This window comes from Coffea arabica, chromosome 11c, assembly GCF_036785885.1.
Source record: "Coffea arabica cultivar ET-39 chromosome 11c, Coffea Arabica ET-39 HiFi, whole genome shotgun sequence".
Lineage (NCBI taxonomy): Eukaryota > Viridiplantae > Streptophyta > Magnoliopsida > Gentianales > Rubiaceae > Coffea > Coffea arabica.
The window spans coordinates 39370205-39382528 of NC_092330.1; positions in this window are offsets into that span (position 1 = coordinate 39370205).

Sequence of the window (12324 nt, forward strand, 5' to 3'; positions counted from 1 at the left end):
AGGGAGAACTGGGCAGCAGTGGGGAAGAAGAAAACAAGTAATTTTTTTTTTTCTATTTTTTTCTTTTTTGAGAGTTGCGTGATAATTTCGATAATAATGAATAAAGCATCTTTTCTTTTTATTTCTTTCCCTTTCTTTCACTCCAAAAGTTGCCTAAAAGTTCGAAATGTTTTGTAGAAGGATAAAGCTTCAAAATAATGTTTACATTTTTAGCAGTTTATAGAAAAAATGGATTGTAACGACTTGATATATGTGATATAGAAAGATAATTGAGAGATATTTTTATAAAAAATATTAAAATTTTTTGATGAAAAAATGCAATCCAAGCAAAGTAACAAATATCTTGTACATTATGCAAAAAATTTTTGAAATTTTAGTGTTTGTCATCCTTTTTTCTACATTAGTACGAGGAAAAGTTGATGTCTTTTACGTTAATCATACCTTCTCTTTTAGTATAAGATAGAATGATCTTTAGGCCATGATAATTTGTTATTTCTTTAGTTGGATGCTTTTCAAGTTGGTAATAATTGGTTTTTGGTTAGGGATTTGGAAAACTTTGAATATATTAGATTCTAAAGTAGACATTTTCACAGTTATTGTTACTTAATCTCATTGATTGTAAAGGATGGTGCTCTTTCATCTTCATTTAAATCTAGCATATTTTAAAGAATTAGCCATCTTGTAGTTTGATGAAAATATTAGTAGGCATTAATTGTCTCATCATGACAAGGGTAATTTTTTTTTCCCCGGTTTGGAAGGGCATCCCGAAATCACCCAGACTAATCCGTAGAGTTTCTACCTTGTTTCTACCTTACTGTAATTACAGACAATCAGTCTCAGCCGAGCTACCCATAAGGGGCTAAAATATTATACACAAGTGATAGAAAAGTGGCTCGAACACACGATCTCGGGACCTAACTAGACTACTCCGAAACCATCCGAACCAACTCCAAGGAGCGACAAGGGTAACTTAATTAATATTAGGATTTTTTTTCCTAACTATATGGGGCGTATTTATTAGTATATTTAAATTATGCTTGAGTAATCATTTGAATGCATTCACAGTTATTTCACCCCTTTTATTTAACCTCTTTTCCAAATTCAATTTACTTTTACGAAAAAATTAATATCTGATACCTCTCTTAATGTACGATTGAAAATATACCTCTCTTAATATCTCCTACCTTCTCTTATTTGTAAATTTACTTTTACAAAAATAAATAAATTTACTATTTGTATAGGTATTTTTTAAAAATTTTAAAGAAAAGTGTATTGTAATGATTTGATATATGTGAGATTGTTATAGGATTTTCCTGTAACACATATGCGTAAATAAATAGTGTCCAATAGTTTACAGAGTGAAACAAGCAAAACTTATAAATATCTAATCATGGCATACGATAGTATTTAGATATTTACTAGAAGTGCTAAATGAAAGCATAGAATAAGATTTTTATATGTCATCGATTGCTTATACTAACATTTCCATAATGTTTGATCATTCTTCTTTGCACGAATGCAAAACTAAAGAAAGGATAATTGATAAAACTTCATCTCATTTAAAGCAAACGATTAAGTGGTAGGTCATGATAACTAAAAGAGATAATCTAAAAATGTTATTTTGCAAAAGAAATTAACTATTTATTTTGCTAATTGTGCAGGATTTTCAACACATTGCAAAGTGAACTATTTGATGTATATAATGATGCAAAATGTCACACGTAAATCCAAATCTAGTCATTCAAAGTGGCATCATAACTCTGAAGTAATTGCCAAATATGACCATGTTCAACAGTGCTAATGTACATGACCAAAACCTATGTCGTCACCAGAGTTTACAATTTTGCTATTCCTTTCTTCTTCTCACGGATACACTAATAAAAGAAGTTCAATAGCAAAATTGCCAAATTCTTATGTCGTCATCGTTTCCTTTTTTTTAAATGGTACCAACTAGCAATAGTCAAATCGACAAGTAAGTGGTTGAAAAGAATCAATGCACAACAAAACGCTGTTAAATCTAATATTTTTTCGTTTATAATACTACTTATTGTCAAATTGACACTTGAGTGTTTGAAAAGAAAACAATACTACACAAACCGTGTAGAAAATTTGCTTATTTTGCTTCTTTAGTCAAGAAGCCACCATCATTTTTTGTCAAAGAAAAACAAATGAAAGATGCCACCAATTTTGTCTAAACAAGTGAAGAATATGTCTACTCCAAACAAAAAAAAATGTAATATCAGCTGTAACTATTTTGTTTACTTCTAATTATTTATTTTTGAGAAAAATAGATAGAAAAAGAGAACCAAAGAGAGTATAGATCAATTTTGTGTGGCAGGTCGTAGGAAAGAGAACAATCACCGACCACTTGATTAAACATAAATTATTATCTGATTGAGAAGCTTAGAACACCGACAAAGCACCGCTTTGATTGGTCAGAATCTGAGACATATGGATTAGTCAACTATGACTGAGCATAATATGCTGACACGTGTCAATAGTCACGTTCCTGGTCAGGTGATGAGCGAAGAACGATGAACAATAGGTCATTTTCTTATCTAAATGTATTGCTCCGAGGGGCAGTGGACCCTACCCCTATCTTCCAATGGCTAATTGGTGGGACGTCGCGTGAAGCAACGCGATCCAATGCGGACGGTGGCGAAAAAGTTGGGGATACGTCTCCCCAGTCCCCACGTTCGACGCCATCCGGACAAGCGACAGTCCGAGGGTTATCTGTCTGATCCGACACCTTTATCTTCACGCCCTCCAGGGTGCGTGCAATTTACTCTTCGCTATGTTTGGATTAGCACTGCTTGAAGGATTTTTTTGAAATATTTTACTGTCCTATTATAGGTGAAAAAATTTTATTGCAAATGAGTTTGCTCTTTGAGAGTGTTTTTGATGTTTTAGATTTTTTTTGGTATTTTTGAGGTTTTTTTTTTGTATTTTTTGGTATTTTTGAGATTTTTTTGTTTGTATATTATTGTAACATTGTACATGAAAAACTTGTTTTAAAAAAAATGATGAAACCAAACGGAGCTCTTATTATATAGTACTACTGTATTCGTAGACCAGATCAAAGGTTTTTTCAAGTCATAATTACTGTTAGACCCTTTTAAATTTTTTTTTTGAAAGTAGCACCTTTCGAGATGTAAAACAAAAGTTTATTACTTTCCCTCAGAAAGAAATTATCTCCCTCCATAAAATTAGTTTAAAGAAAATTTATATATTAAGTTTACCATGGTTGATGATGCTTAAAAATTATTTACTGCTCAATATTGTCAAATGACCAATCCTTCTTATACCACAAGCAATAAAGTCTTCCCATGAGATATGAGCCCCTTGCCAATTTAAAAGTAGAATGTCATAGAGTCTTAAAGTGATCGAAATCTAGAAGGCATGAGACAATTTGTAATTTAGTCAAAATAACTTCTTGGGGTTTTCAAAGCGGTAATATGGAAGATATAAATTGCAATTCATAAATGGATTAATTAGAACGTAATTGCTTCAGATACTTCTTGTCGGGCGGTTTGTGTTTTTAATAAATGGCCAGGATAGATATTTTGATCAATTTAGAATTTTGAGGTGCATGTATTCATTGCTTTGATAATTGCACGATCTAATCAATCTTTTTAATAATCTTAATCAGACTTGTGGCTGCATTCTGCCGCGCGCTGCTCTTCTTATTAAAAAACAACTTAAAGTGAATTAGCGATCCAAGATTCTATACTTTAGTATGGGGATTGCATGCAGTGCCTCGTGGTCATTGGGTTAAATTAATTGAAGGTATGCAATTTGTTCAATATTTTAATTAAGGAACATTAGGGCTAATTACCTTTTGGTATTCAGATTAGTGATGTCAAATGAAAGTATGTTTTATTTCACCTACTACATGAATTAAGCCTCTTTCTCTTTGTTGGCGTGCTCCATCATGATACTCTATATAATGTAAGTCCATTATCTTTGGCAAAAGTTGCACTTTAAAGACCTTTTTTTTTTTTTTTTGGAAAGGATTGTACTTTAAAGACATGAATCATGTGCATTGAAATGTCTAATTTTTTTTAATGATTTAAAATTAATTCAGATATTTCTCCTTTGTTTAGATTGTTATTTTTTAAAAAAAAATTACTTTTTTTTAATAAACTTATTTTTCGATACTTTTTCATCTCATATATATCAAATTATTACGATATATATATATATATTTTACAAAAATTTCAAAAAATAGCAATACAAATGGGTAAATGTCTCCTTCTTGGTTTTTTCTTGAGAAGCCAAGTGTGATGCTCCAACGGTCCAACTTAATGCCATGGAACCACATTAGTACGACGCCTAACAAGTTTCAAAGGTGACATTTAATGATTGAAACTATAGCACAAATTGGATCTGATATGATGCTATAAGTTAAGTAGGAGATGACCGCAGGAGTAACTGGTGGATACAATTTTACGAAAGGCTGAAGTTTCATCTAACCTGCTTGACCAAGCAAATATCCTCTATTTTCAATTTGTTGGTGAAATTGTACATTTTACGGTCAGCAAATGTCACAGAATGCCTACCTGATCATTTAGCCTAGTATTGATGCCCTTGTTTGTATGGTCCATCTACTTGGCCAAACACTGGGAATCATGTATGCCTGGCTGATTGCAATTTGACATAGACGGATGCATGGGGCTCATTTATGGTCCTCCAGGAGAAAAATTCAGAAACAGGAAGAAATGGATGATTCCTTCTTTTTCTTTTTTTTTTTTCTGTTTGTTTTTGGTTTAGAATTCTACTTACTCTCGGGCTTATGTACTCCATTGCAACCCCAAGAAAAAAAAAAAAGAATAAAAGGCTTTACAAAAAGAGTTTTCAATGAGAATTTCTCTTTTTCTTTTTCCTTTTTAATTTCTTTGGGATAAAGTGATGGACATTCAATCAGGATGAGATAGGGGTAAAAAGTTCAGCGACTACCAAGAACTTTTCTAGATGGAGTATCTGCTGCACAAATACTCAAGACCCCATGCAGTGGCCGGGACCAACGACACTGGAGCCTTAGTAGTGATGAGTCTTGACTTCTTTCTAAGCTTTTAGTGTATTAGTATTAGATTAGAAAGGGTGGTTGTTGAGAGTTTGAAACTGGAAAGATAAGGTGGATGATAGATAATACACCTTCTGGTCTTAGCAGAAACACCAAAGAAGTATGAACAAACTCAACCAAACAGCATATCCCACAGGGCATCATGCTTGATACCATATCAAAAGTAGGGCTTGCAAAAAAGTCAAGTCATGATCTATCAACATGAGAGCGACACATCTTATTCTAGCTTATTGTAACTGTGGTTGGTGATTAATATTTATGACCCTTGCCATTGTTTATGGCAGCTGTTAATGTCACAGTCTAAATTATTTTATTTATGTGATCAGTCTCGTTTTAAAATTTCAAAATTTCCCTTCTTAAACCATAATGCAAGTTTGGCTTGTAAGGAGGAATTTTGCCATTTTAATCAAAATTGATAGGGATGTAAATTTGGGATGTGGCAATATCATTTGATATTGTTTATTCTACAAATTAAAGAAGTTCGATTCCATTTCGCAGTTCTTTCTTGACAAATGGGCAGTCAAAATCTGTTGGTAGACAAAGCAATCTACGAGTTAGTATTCTATAATATCAGCTCGTGGAGCTTAAATTATTTCAAGCCCCACATGTTAAGAGCAACTGGGAAAAGCTTTCAAGACCATGAAGTGTGGTCTTCATGTGTTGGGATCAATAATGGCGAAGATGATTCGTTAGTGGGGAACATGGCTATGGAAGTCAAGGCAGTTCAGCCCATCTTAGCAACGTCCTATATGAAATCTTAGAGCTTCCATCGTGCTAGGGTTTCTACATCTGCAACAATCTGGAGTTTGATCTTAAAGTCTTTCAAGTCTAAATTTTACTGGTTTGCTGCAATATGTATATATTGAGGCTGACATTGTACAAAACCATTTAGACGAACCTTCATTTTTGTAGGTGAGAAAATCTTCATTTCACTGTATTTTGCAGTAACGCTGCCTGGTGAAGCATTAACCACTCACCAAGAATTAGCAGCTCACATCTCTTCATTCAATACACCCTTAAATTCGATTGTATTCGGTTTCTTCTTCGCATCGAGATAAGGCGGTGCTAAAAAGTATAGTCTTATTAAATGTCTCTTGCACTATTATCTTTCTTGGATCACATTAAAAGTTCATACAAGAATTGTGGTAATAATCATAACAGCTCCAGAGCAGCTAAATAGCAATTCCCTGAACAACTGCTGATGGCTGTGCCATACAGCTCCCAGATCGAACACTATATTATACAAGTTCTTCGCATTGACCAGCCAATTACCTGAATCCTGAGTATTTCTTAATACGGATGGAAAGCTTTTGATAGAACATGCATTAGGAAGAATTCATACTTGAAACTAAAGAGTGTGGTTTAGGACTATTTTCAATTTTTTTAGTTTTCGATGTTGGTAATTCTTGAAGGGTTTGGCTAATGGGGTATTTTGTGGGCATTCGTTAAGAAATACCCGAAGTATTTATGTTGTTGCAAAAGTGTAACTAATTTGCGAAAGTGTCTAAATGTAGAGGATACGATAAATGTAAATGTGTGCATTCATATAATACTATGTGTATAGTTTAGATATGTTAACGAATATCTAATGGATAATTGATTAAAATGCTCCGTTCTTGAAAGGTTGGTTCAACCAATGTGGCCTGAAAATAAATATTCCTAAAGATCCTTTAAGCAATATTTGGATTGCCATTTTTCTCCAAAGAATTTTTATATTTTTTATAAACATATTTTTATCTCGTATATATCAAATTACTATAATATACTTTCTACGTACCTCCATAAAATAGCAATCCAAATGGGCTTCCAAAAATAAAAGCTAAACTAAGAAAACCTTTTCATTGTTAGGTTGTACTTTGCGACTTCAATTTAGGCATCTGAAAGATTATGCCTTCTTTGGGCCCAGAAATCAAGAATCCTAGAATTGCAAGTCCATCTGAAAATAGTATTGTACACAAACAAGACAACGAAACGGGCCATGATCATTGCAAAGTGCACGCTTAGGGCCCAAATCACTTGGCATCTAATATTTTTTTTTTTGTCCTTGAAAACTTAGACTTTTGATAACTAAAGTAAACCCTGAAGGAGACCTCAAAAGCCGGAAACTAGTGAGGTTCCTTCAGGACCTTAACTACCCAAACCCCAAACCCTCCCGAACCGATGTGGGATAGAAACCCCACAGGGCACTTGGCATCTAATATCTCTTGTGATTTCCTACTTTTTGACGCGTTCACAACAAAATTATCCATGATTTGCATCCAAAATACACTTAATTAATGATCCAAATTTGACATTTTATTGCGTATGCCAACCCAATTACTTAGGAGCATTGATTGATGACTCCTATACATCGATAATCCCACTAAATTTTCTTTATCCAGCTATTTGGGGTTGCAATTCTGTAAAAGTATATAGCTCAAAACAAAGGTAAATAATTTAAAACTGTTTTAAAGTTTATTGCACTCTGGCAAAATATACGTAAGAAGAACTACTTTTTTAGTTGCATTAGCAATCAAAATTTAATTTAAGTTTTTAAAAAAAAATATAATTTCATGTATTGAGTGTGGTTCAGAAAAAACGGAACTTAAATTGACAGCATATTTTTTTGGAAAATGGAAAAGCAGCATCTGTTGGCAGTATATAGAAAAAGCATAAAAAGGAAAAAAAAAAAACGTTTTCCGTATATACAGTTGTACGTATATTCTGATCATGAACCTACAGTTTACGCGCTATAATTCCACCTGTCGCCAGTATCATTGGATTAGTCTACCAAGTGATCAAACTCTAAACATGGGATTGACTGGTCCATTTTTTTGGTCAAACTTTCTAAACAGCTAGCAGTTCAAAGTCAACACATTTTAAAGACTAAGAGGTCCAACACCAACTTACTCTTGGGATATGATTAGACATTAGAGTACTTATAAAAGACGATCAGAATAAAGTAATCAACTAGAATTAAAGAAGGTTGCTCCATCGTGCGTTCCACTATTATACCATATGAATTTTCTTGGTATTTTAGTTAGTCTTGATATAATGTGCTAAACTTTTGTTTGTCAAGCGAGAGACAGGAATTAATGAGGTTTTTGTTTACTTTTTAGTCCCTTTAGAATTTTCAAAAACAAATAAGGGCATGTCAAAAGATTTCTTGAGTTAAAAAATAGTTAGAATTGACTTGTCAAAGAAATTATCGTTAAAACCATTGTACACGGAAATCTCGTGAACAAACACAAAGTGCTCCTTTTATGTTAATAGGGACGAGAAATCTCTTCCTCTTGTACTATTGTTTACACTTTTCCTTGTCACTTATGCGTGGTGATAAATTTAGGAATTGAAGCACTTTTTGCTTATTGGCAAAACTAATACCAGGGAAAGATTGGTAAACTATATATATATATATATATATATATATATATATATATATATATATATATAGGTAAAATTGTTCAAAACATCCCTCATATTTTGTAAAATAACTTTTTTCATCCCTCACTTTTAAAAGTGTAATTTTACGTCCCTTACAAATTCACATTGATCAAATTTGATTTCTACCTAGATTTTTTACTAGTTTTTGGCCGAAATCCATCATGTGCCTTGCACGTAGAGATGTCAAAATGGGTGACTTGGGCGGGTTTGGGTTGGGTAAAATGGGTAATGGATATAAGTGAGTCAACTCATTTATACCCATTTAATTAGATGGGTATAAATGGGTAAGTCAAAAAATGAATTGGGTAACCCAATTACCTATTTATAACTTATTTATTTTAACTTTTTGCAAACTCATTTAAATTCATTTTTGCAAACTAAGTTATCAATTTATACCACTCTTTGTACCCATCATTAGTTTTAAATATTTACTTATAATGTTCAATAAACTTAATTACCAATTTTTTTCATTTATACTCTATGTCACAAAATTACCTATTATTTAATAATTGAATAATACGAATATAAAAATTTGAATTAAGTACTATAAAAATTAATATAAAAACTTAATCCAAAAATTTTGAACCCCTAACATTTTTTTCATATATAAATTTAAAATTTCATTTTATAAAGATAAGAAAATAGGCTAAAATTTATCATAAATTGGTAATGCTAAAAAATGAGCAAGTTAACAAACTAAGAAAAAATAAAATAATAAGATAAAACCAACAAATAATAATAATAATAATAATAATAATGTTAACATAATGACAAAATGAAAAATTTGAAAAAAATAAGGTAGGGGAAAAGAAGAGACTTGGGGAAAGAGAATTTTAAATGGGTTAATTGGGTTTGATGGGTTACCCAATAATACCCATTTAATAAATGGGTATTATTGGATAACTCATTTATACCCATATACAAAAATTTAAGATACCCATACCCATCTATTCATGGGCGGGTATGGATAAATCTAGTTAATTGGGTTGATTTGCCACCTCTACTTGCAAGTGATAATTTTTGAAGGGTAAATTTGTTAAATCAAATTTCACATAATTTGATTTTTTCATCCCTCACATTTTTCAAAATGAATTTTTTCGTCTCTCACATTTCAAAAAATGAAAAAAATGAATTTTTTCATCTCTTATTGATCATGTGTACGAATGGTTTCTTTTTTCCTTTTAAACCCATAAATATATCTATTTAATTTTACTTGAACAATAAGAATATATCTGTATTTGATTTCATCTACAACTACAATTAGCTTATTCAGGTGAAATTAAATAAAGATATATTATATGCTATTTGTATTGTTCAGGTGAAATCAAATAGGCATATATATGAGTTTTCAAAAATAAGAAAAGACCATCACACACATGATCAATGAGGGATGAAAATTTTTATTCTGCAAAATGTGAGGGATGAAAAAATTTATTTTGTGAAATGTGAGAGACTATGGATCAGATTATATGAAATGTAAGGGACTATGAATCAGATTATTTGAAATGTGTTTGACAATTTTGCCCTTAAAAAATAATCATGTGCAAGACATGTGGCAGATTCCAGCCAAAATTAATCGAAAATCTAGATAGGAACCAAAATTGATCAATGTGAATTTGTAAGGAACGTAAAATTATATTTTTAAAAATAAAGGACGAAAAAAAGTATTTTACAAGGACATTTTGAACTGTTTTTCCAAAAAAATGCAAGAAAAAATTGGGAAAGAAGTTTTTTTTTTTCTTTTTTGGTCGAATTGACCTGGTGGAAGACAAGTTATAGGATATCACTTATCACTTTGCTTGCCACTAAAATGATGGAAGATGGAGAAACAGATTTAGCGGCAAATTTGTAGGCATCAAAGGTTAGTGGAACGCTACATTATGATGCATAGCATCCTGCTTCCCGTCCTTTAGGTTCCAACCAATCGTGGTCTAGATGAAAATAAAAAAAAAAAGTTATTTACACTCCTATTTTTATTATTCATTCTTTCACTATCATTTTAATTATACAGTTTTTATTTATTAAATTATATGATAAAACAAATGATAGGACTGTAAATAACAAAAAAAAAATAAAATGTAAATAACATTTTTCAAAATTAATTGATGAATACAATGTCTGAAATGATGTACAACTCAAGGAAATGGGAACCCATTTGTCACTACACATCTAAAGAAGGAAAAATCAATTTGTCACCACTTAATCATATTCTCCCATTGATTTTCTCTACCTACTCTTTGTGGCTCCCTACGTATGATTGTACATATCCTAACTTATATGTTTTACTATATGTCAATTTTCATTACAGTATTTGTTAGTAATTCATTATAATATTATTCAATTAACTGTTTTGTTATAATCTGTACGTATTGATTGTACCAATGTGGATTATCAAAATGAAAAAAAAAAGAAGAAGTATGCATATTACCATGGTTCTGCTTTCTTTGCTCAATTTTCTGTTAAAACTGCTTATAGAATATATATTCTTCCTTTTGCAAGACTAGTAGCCAAGGTTTTTCGGAATTAGAAACGTAAAATGGGAAATTAGTTTTTTGGGCTATCCCTTGTTTAGCTCATTATCTTCTACTATTAATTGTAAAACTTGATTATAATAGTTCTTTGAATAACCATGATGATAATTAGAGCAATTCTTGTTTCTAAACCTGCAACGAACAAGACCTTTGCTGCCTATTGGAAGTAGGTAGCAATGATTTCCAGCTTCCAATGGTTGAATTTCAGCAGTTCACAGTATGAACCCAGAGACAAGAAAATGTTGACTAGGCTTAATTCAAGAAGAAAAATCTGATAAATTGAAGAAAATGAGGTAGACCGTCAATAAAAGATGTCGGTGTGATGTTATATATTTCTCCTCCTTTCTTCGTACGATATTACCCGTTGAATAAAACATAGCTGAAAGGAAAAAAAAAAAAAAGTCAGCTATTTTCCTTGATTTTGCTATTCAACTGATCGTTTGAAGATTCATCCAGCATTTCGTTTTGGAATATTGAATACCCCATTACCATTGAAAAAAAAAAAATTACTCCATTACTTCCAGAATTCGTGGGCTGAGCACAGTTATTTCTCATGGAAAAAGAAGCCTTGTGGAAAATATTTCCCAGTTGTTAGAAGTCAGAATGATTGATTTGGCTCGATTCAATGGACAGTGAATTTCTTACAGTTCCACTTCAATTGTTCAATACTTTGTTTCAGTCATGAAGAAAAAAAAAAGTCTTCAATTGGAATGTACAAGTCTATTTAGTCACCTGCTTTTCTATTTAAGCTGATATAGGATAGGTGGATATCATTTGCAAATAAAATGTCTAGTTGCGTGTTTTACCGGTGTTTATCTTTGGTTTTGCAAAACTATTTTGCTTTTACAACGTATATAACACTAGTCATTTTCGTGTTTAGGATTATCCGACTTTTTGAATTGGGGTTTGACAAGTCCAAAGTCGACTTACGAAAAAAAAGAAAAGGAAATTTCAAGTTTTTGGATTTCAAATTTCAAGCTCATATTATGAGATTCATATTCGACTCAGAGAGACATTATTGATGTTTTGAACCTATTTCGATTGTATCAATTATCTCAGAATATATATTAATTTTTTATGTTACAATGTGTATAATATAAATTTATACAATGTTGTATGTATTATGTATTTTTGTACAGATAATTATTCCAGTCAAACTTTAATCTAACTCAACCCGTTAAAACATGACTAGTTTTTTTTTTTTATTTTGAGCCAAACAGGTCGAGTTGAGGCTAACTCAACCCGTTCACGGTGTTCGGGTGTCAAACGTGTCGTGCCCGTGGACTA